The sequence below is a fragment of the Macrobrachium nipponense genome, chromosome 14 (assembly GCF_015104395.2).
Source record: "Macrobrachium nipponense isolate FS-2020 chromosome 14, ASM1510439v2, whole genome shotgun sequence".
NCBI classification, from domain to species: Eukaryota; Metazoa; Arthropoda; class Malacostraca; order Decapoda; family Palaemonidae; genus Macrobrachium; species Macrobrachium nipponense.
In genome coordinates this window covers 74,625,436-74,632,960 of record NC_087207.1, presented here as the reverse complement: position 1 = coordinate 74,632,960, position 7,525 = coordinate 74,625,436, and positions in this window count along the sequence as shown.

Below are 7,525 nucleotides of genomic sequence, written 5' to 3'. Positions count from 1 at the left end.
CCTCAGAATATTATTTGAATTTAGTTTTAAGTTTAGTACCAACACTGTTAGGTAGGAGATTTAAGGTTTTCCTGTCTTTATTTTCTCTAGTCTTCCTCATCTTATAATTAATAGGTTAGTTTTGTTTTTTTTGTTCATTATTGGGCCCGTAGTATTATTTGAGCCTTTGGCATGTTATGTCCTTTCCTTTACTTTGTTAGGGTTAGCTTTCAGTATTAGGAGTCCTTGTGAGCTGTTATTTGCTCCTTGTATTTTGTGTATTTAATGTTAAGGTTCCTCACAAGGCTTATTTAGTGTTAAGTGTATTTTGTAATTAAATATTGTTAATTTTGTTCTGGTGTTTTGTGTCCACATTCCTCATACCCTGTGTACTTTCTTACTGCCTACGATCCCTGTGATTATTGAAATATAAAGAACCTGTATTACGGCCAAAGGGGTCGTAACATATATATATATCACATATATATATATATCCTATAAAAAAATGGTAGGAAAAGACTCGCTAGTAAATAACCCCAGTGACAAAACAGACCATTAACAAATCCTTTTCAAAGGTAATATCAAGTTAAGAATTGACTTAGAACTGTCCTAGAACCGCTAAAGAAAATGGTTGCTAAAAGAACTGTATCACCGTACCCCTTGTTCACCAGATCCATCTTTTGTCAGAACAGAACTAGATCCTTTAGACAGAGTAGACAACAAACTCATACTCATTGTTGCAGCAAGAGTTTTAAAAAAATATAACAATAGACGTAAAATTGATCAGTGCAAACCGACACGGTTTTTCAAAGACACGACGTACACACTTTAAAAAAAAACTGGTGGCAGAGTTTCATAATTTTTCGTTCACCTGCCTGACGCACGATTCATGCCTTATTCATCTATTTTTCTACTCAAAGATGGAAGAAATCTTAAGTAATGACGTTAAAAACAGTCACTGTTATCTTTAGAACATCATGTTATATTTTTGTGTAAAACTATTTTCCATATTGCAAAACTGACGTGAACGAAACGAAGTGATAAAAATCGTCATATCACAACCACCGATATACATTACCAAATAGATAGGAGATGCCTATCACTAGTAGTATCGCATAAACATAGTCCTTACATTATCAATTCAATATCAAGTTGAAGGTAGTTGAACTATTCCATTTGTTAAATTTTGCAGAAAGCATTGGAAACTCACAAAATGATCATATTTAAAAACGAAAAGAAAAAGAAAAAAGTATAACCTAACAATGAGAACCAGGTGACCTCTCTATTGCTTTGATGTCGTTAGTGCACGGGAATCTAATATCAATGTGTCCTTTATTGGTCTAACATCCCTCTGAGCGAGAGACAATTATTGCACTGCATTCTGTGTAAGTTCATGTTGGAGAGATATCAAAAAAGCTTAATATACCGGAGAGAATCATACATAGATGAATCAAATTGTTTAGAGAACGGCAAAGTTTAGAACATGGGCCTAGAGGTGGAAGACCTCGAAGCACCACAAGAGAGAAAGGCAATACATTAGTGTAAATGTTGCTGAACAACATTCATTTGAGAATTTTGAATTCTAGCGCCTCGTCACCATATTGCTGAACCAGGAAATCATGACTACCTCTTCGCCTATGACTGCGGTCTGATGAATACTTTAGATGGAGATTAAGAGATTTTTAAAAATACACTTGAAATCTTTGATACGTGTCCTAATGAATAAGTCTAATGAATAAGCAAACTTATCACTGATGGATGGGAGTTCAGTTAGTCTTACTCCTTTTGTTTTGATTTGTATCGGTGACCAGTGAATTATGCATGCATTTTTTTCTTCAAAACCTAAATAATACATTTTATAGGGAGATGCTTTATTAGCATCGGCCTAACCCCTCCATCACTCCTATACGCCACCTCTGCTCTCTTCCGCATCTCAGGCGACTCGATCCGACTTCTCGCTACGAACTCCATCGTGTGAGAGCATCGCTAATGATAACGGTTATTTTAAAATTCCCCGCACCGACAACGGAAGCCTTGAAATGAATGTTTATAAAATATTTTCTGTTCAAAGTTTCTTTATCTCTCATTCCCCAAAATATTTGCATACACTCGTGTTACACCCTGTATGATTGTTGTAGCTGTCAAAGAGCAACCCCTTATTAAAGCAGTAGGTTTTTCTTAGAAAAAAAAAAAAAAAAAAAAAAAAACATGAAATAGACTTAATCGAGAACGTCACCTTTCATATTTCTTATCGTTTCAGTTACTTATAATATGCTTCTGGTAATAGGTCCAGCCATACATGTGAAGCTAATTTTAGTCAATTTCTATTTAGAAGTAATGAATAGCTACAGAAAGATTAGCCAAAGAAAGTTTTAATGAAAGTAACACTTTCTTAATGTATTCGTTAGTTTTGACTCCCACAGCTTTCCAACGTGTACAGATGAAACAGGATGATATGCAAGGAATTCGATAAAAAATAAAAGACGGAATTATATTCGTTTGATTTTTTTATGATTGATTTTAGACTTTGAATAGCTAGGTCTGAGTAAATTATGTTAAGCAATTATGAAAGGGATAAGAAAAAAAGGAAAACATGGCCAATAAAACAAGAATAACGGGAATAATGAAATAAAGCAGATTGATATATATATTGTCGTTTTGAATATGCATTCACATTACGTATTCGAGAGAGTATACTGCTGAAAATAGACCTAGGCTAATCATGTGTGAAAATCAGAAGTCCAATTAAGGCCCACTAAATGTGTCATGCAAATTATTTTATTGATCACAGGACAAAATTAGTTTAATTAAACATCGTTATTAAAGAATGTTTATGCCTTAATGTATTATTTATCGGCTGTAGGAGACGAAATGACAACACCCCAGTGCAGTACGATACGTTGGGTCAAGACTCGCGCAGCAGGAAAGCCAACTTTAAAAGGCTGATGCTGACACGAAGCTAGAGTTGAGAATAAAATTAGAATTCATGGACCCATCGGTATATATTTCTTTACTTTGCAAGATAATTATCTTTAATACGTTGAATAAGTCGACTCAATTCTAATGTAATTTATTTCATGTATAGCACCTTTGAAAGGAAATGTTATTTATTTTTAAGTAAATAATCTGGCACCTGCATATGGCAATAGTTCCATAGCGAACAATGAATTAAGAAACTACGCCAATTCTTCGTTGGCCGACAGTACGTCGTGCTGTGCTGTGTGTCATATTTTTCTCTGCAAAAATTAACATTCATTGACAACTGATTAAAATAGCACAGAATGGAACAATGTCGGAAGTGAAAGCTCAACGTTCACCGTTTCCCCTAAAGATCCCGAAATGTGTAGGTCGGAGGAAGAGGTTGGGCACCTCCAGAAGAAATAGCTATCAAAGCACCGACAATGGAAGCGAGTTCTGTTCATTCTCAACAAAGCGATCATGCCAGAAGCCTCAAGCATGAAGGACTTGACTACTACCTTGCAATTGGAAGGGTATTGAAGAATGATGCCCTACCGAACCAACCTTTACCTCTGCGTGGTAATGCCATTGTCGATTTAGGTATTGAAGATCTTGACTCTAGTTCGTTTTAGTCTTCTTATTACATTTGAAGTTGTGGATAGATAAGTTAACTATAGGCTCATATGAATGCTTCTATCAATTAAAGTGCATAAATATATCTTCCGTTCGATTCCTAATGCAAGTAAACAATATTTGAGTCGTTAAGAGTGAAGTTAGGCCTAGGCTTATGCGTGGTTAAGAATAATTGCAAAGGGGATACTAATCAACACGAGAGATAGAGACGCGCTCATTTGATTGAAATTGTTTCATTGTGCATGAAGTGTGTGTATAATTTGTGTGTCACAGTAAGGGGACAGTTCTTTGAGAGAGAGAGAGAGAGAGAGAGAGAGAGAGAGAGAGAGAGAGAGAGTAGCTGGAAGGACACGAGACAAAAACAACTGCTTATGTGAGAGAGAGATAATGGTAATCTCTGTCGTAAAGCATCGTAATAAAAGACTAGGCCCAGGCTTTTTTTTTTATAACTATCGATAATTAACGAAATTCAGTATTTTTCTTTCAAACATTGTAACATTAAATAACATACAGTACCATTTTATAAGTTAATGCTCATCGAAAAGGGCCTAAGCCTTTCACTTAGGTTGAGCGAATCTTTAGCTCTTATTGTCTACCCTTACTATTCTCGTTACCCGATTCGTTGTAAAAATGAGCGCACCATAGAAAAATCACAAAATGCGCTTCCAATAACAGGTTTGTGATTTCCGTTATTTGGATGAATAAATATTTTTCGATGACTAGTTTTCACTACATTTAGTAACAGAGAAGGGGGGGAATGCGTTCTTGCACAGTACGTAGGCCTATGCTACTTTTACCTCACTCCAGCCATGACCATTCATGATGTTATCAATGTCAACAAAATAATAGACCGATACTCGAGGTCTGAGCCCGACGATGATTATCAAGTTTTATGGGTTATCATACAATAATAAGCTGCTATATGTGACAAAAGACAAAATTTACTTTAAAAATCGTTAAAGATAAGGTACTCCTGTCAGCGTCAATGGGAGAGCGTTTTGAATGTATAGCCTTATAATCTTCACATAAGATAAGCACATGATATACATCATTTTTGAAGTTGAATAAATATTTTTTCAATATTTTGTACATCCATAAACTCATGGTTTCCATAAAATAATGCACGGCTTTGTTGACGGCGAGTTCTGTCATGTCCTCTCGCCAGAATTTTAAAGAGCTACTAGTACTACTGCATTACCCTAACACCAACCCCTCCCCCCCCTTCCCGCCCATCGCCCCACTCCCCACCCAGTGCACTATAGGTCAAACCAGTTACCAGTTTCATTCTGGTGACATAGTTTTTAGTTCATTTCATATAACAAACAATATATGGAAAGTTAGTATTAGGATAACATGAAAGAAAGACAATGACAAGTATACAAAATTCGGTATAGGATGGAATTTTGAGTTCTAACTGAGCCAGTCGTTTATTTTTTCTTTTTAACAATTTTATTCACGACTTAAAACCTTTTATCAAACAAGAAACATTTATGAAGAAAATGACGTAAATGAAACATGTTAGAAACAGGTAGTATAAACATACATATACTTCCATAAAAATCGCAATACACCTAAGCAATGATTTGAGTCTGTAGTACAATTTTCCTACTGTATAGGAAAAATGCCCAAACTGTCTCTGATAACAAAAAGTGTGCAGTCAAGTCATTTGGCATATTTGGATAAAGCTATAAATAGCTGAGGTTCTGAATCCGAAAGTCAGGTTAGATTATTTCCAGCGGACCTCTCCATATCTGGTTGTTGGTATACCCTTACCAGAATGTCTTATGGTGCTCAGTTTTTATATCCCTAACACACCCTCTACTCTCTCTCTCTCTCTCTCTCTCTCTCTCTCTCTCTCTCTCTCTCTCTTCCCAACTCCCCATCCCCTTTGATGCCATTGATGTCTTACCCCCCCACAGTAATCTTTTCCAGATGGTAAGTCATATGTATACCGAAATTAGGTTTGATAAAGTCGTAAAGGTACCAAAGTCTACGGCCACTACCATCCCCCGTTTCAGGGAAGCCCTTCCCTCCCCTACCCACTCCGGTGCTACAGATGTCTTACCCCCACACTGGTGAAGTTTAGATAGTCATGTGTATACCAAGTTTGGTTGAAATTTACACACACACACACACACACACATATATATTATATATATATATATATATATATATATATATATATGCAGTAAATTCCTCTTGTAGTTTAAAATATATATTACTTGTATAGGATTAAAGCTTTCGACCATATATACATATATATATTATATATATATATATATATATATATACTATATATATATATACAGCTTACACAACATAATAAGAGAGCATCCTCGAAGTATTGAGGCATTTGTTAGCCTAAACTGGAAAAGCTATTCACTTAGAAGATCATCTATGACATTCTCTCTCTCTCTCTCTCTCTCTCTCTCTCTCTCTCTCTCTCTCTCTCTCCTCTCAGTTCTGTTTACCTTACAGAATATGATCATAATGGAACCGATTCACTATGACATCAAGCATAATCACCGCTGCAATAACAACTAGGCCTATTTTCTGTGTGGTGGTGTGTGTGTGTGTGTGTATTATATATATATATATATATATATATATATATATATATATATATATATACATATATATATATATGTGTGTGTGTGTGTGTGTGTGTGTGTGTGTGTGCGTGCGTATGTATGCAAGGAGAAATAGGCCTATTCTCTCTCTATCTCTCTCTCTCTCTCTCTCTCTCCAGTTCTGTTAACTTTTTTATTGAGCCGGCCTTATGTCAGCACGGTTCATATAGCAGCCCGTTAGAGTCCCTCCCCTTAGTTTTGTTAACTTCTCCAGAAGGTGATCTCAATGAAACCAGTATATTATAACATAAAATTTTTTATTGTGGCACATTTTACATATAAAACATAAAATTTGATACAGTAGACACCTCCCTTTTAGCATCGAGGTCAGTGTCGTACATTAAGTACAGACGCTTAGTGGTGATTTTATTTTTTTGAGCTAAAATCGCGCTGTTTTTATATGTACATGGCTTCACCCTGGGTGTCTCCGGAACTAATAAAAAAAAATCCCATTTTACAAATGCTACCAAATGAAATATGCATCAGAATAAAAAAAAAAATTCTGATAAACGTGGCATGGAGTAGATATCAAACAGTTATATGTACAATATATATATAATTAATATTATATATATATATATATATGATATATATATATATATATATATATATATATATATATATATATATATATATATATATATACATACATACATATATATATATATATATATATATATATATATATATATATATATATAATATATATGGCTCACACATCGTCATACTCTCAGAGCATCCAGGGTTGGGTGAAGACCAGAAATGGTATTCTTACTCTGTATTTCATAATAATGTATCTAATTCTTTTTTTTAGTTGATGAGACGTTACCCTTACACACAGTAGTCCCTTTCGTAGTATAAAATGACAAACAAACAAACGAACAAACAACAGCATCATGCTAAAGATACATTGAAAAATGGCATTATCGAAATAGGTGTCACCTGGCGACGCCGTTCAATATGAACTCGCCCAGGCAAATTGATAACAATAATCATAATTAGGTGAATTATTATTGTGCTTATTAAAAAGATCTTCCTAGGATGTGTTAGAAGAGATTGGAGGATTGGGGGGCTGGGAGGTAGTCTAGAGGAAGGGGGTAAGGGGGGTGGGGGGGGGGGGGGGGTAGGGAAGGGAGTAGGGATAGTCTCTATCACGGTGCGTTAGGGTCTCTCTATACTTTTATGCAAAGAGGGAAAAAGTGGAACGTTTGAAATCAAGGTGAAAAAAAACAAAAAGAGGTCACAGAAAGAGGTCTTCCCCATAACAGCCTTTACACACACACACACAAACACACAGAGCGAGAGAGAGAGAGATGTAAACATAA